Source organism: Lepidothrix coronata, unplaced genomic scaffold (genome assembly GCF_001604755.1).
Source record: "Lepidothrix coronata isolate B3197 unplaced genomic scaffold, Lepidothrix_coronata-1.0 Scaffold25, whole genome shotgun sequence".
NCBI lineage: Eukaryota > Metazoa > Chordata > Aves > Passeriformes > Pipridae > Lepidothrix > Lepidothrix coronata.
In genome coordinates, this window is record NW_016690205.1 from 1,359,021 (window position 1) to 1,360,095 (window position 1,075).

Sequence of the window (1,075 nt, forward strand, 5' to 3'; positions counted from 1 at the left end):
GTACATACTTAAAATCATTCAAGCTCTTCAGATTTCCGAACATCACCTTTGTATGGTGAAGTCACTGAGAACATGGAGCGTTAAATGATCCTAATGCTCACCTGAGCCTTACATATAAAACACACTCTGGAAACTGCACTGAATATTCTGATTTGAAATGTCAGTTTAACATTAAGCTGCTTCCTGCAACACACAATCTGCCTCAGGTACAACTTTCCACCCTTTGTTATGCTCGGCCATGACAAGATTGAGCCCCTGTAGTTTGCAAGACTTGACACTGCTTGTCATGCTTTGTGTTCAGTCCACTGAAATTCACGGTTGCCAGCGTTTGTCTGGAGAACACTCCCTTCAGTTCTCACCCTTCAGTTCAACCAGAGTCCTTCAGTTCATCAGAATTATTTAGACTTGCAGCAGCACAAGAAATGTGAATTTAAAATAAATACCAGGAATGCATCAACAGAATGTCAGATTTGAACAGCTTAAGGTCAAAGTAACCAGAAATGTGACTTGTACACCAAGTACAATTTACTCTACCCAAGAATTCTGAAGTGTAACTGGTGTTTATATACTACTGTACGAGCATCTTTTCCAGTAACAGGACTGATGCAACACAGCTTCGCCCTGGAAAGCTGACTGATTTTATCTTTCATCTTATTTCGAAGCAGATTTTATCTTTCATCTTTTACCTCTGTGGGAAAGATTTTGCGGCGAATTTTAGGTTAGTAATTTTGGGGACGTGCACTACTTTTATTTGGAAAGCACTACAATCCCTAAGAAATAATGGCAGAAACGATTAAAGCAGGGGCCTGCTCAAGGCGCTCAGACATCAGACAGAGCTTCCCAGTTTCGGAATCTCAAAAGCGAAGTTAAAACACAGCAGAGGATGCAGTTTGCTCAAATACTAAGCACTTAAAGCAGGCACAGACCCCCAGAGCCTCTCCAGCTGCCGCCTCAAGACCAGCAATTTGTGGACGTCTTTAAGCGCGACAGCGAAGGGTCTACACGGCCTTAAAATAGGATACTATAAAAAAAAAAACACCCAGGATACTATTAAAAAAAAAAAAAAAAAAAGCGG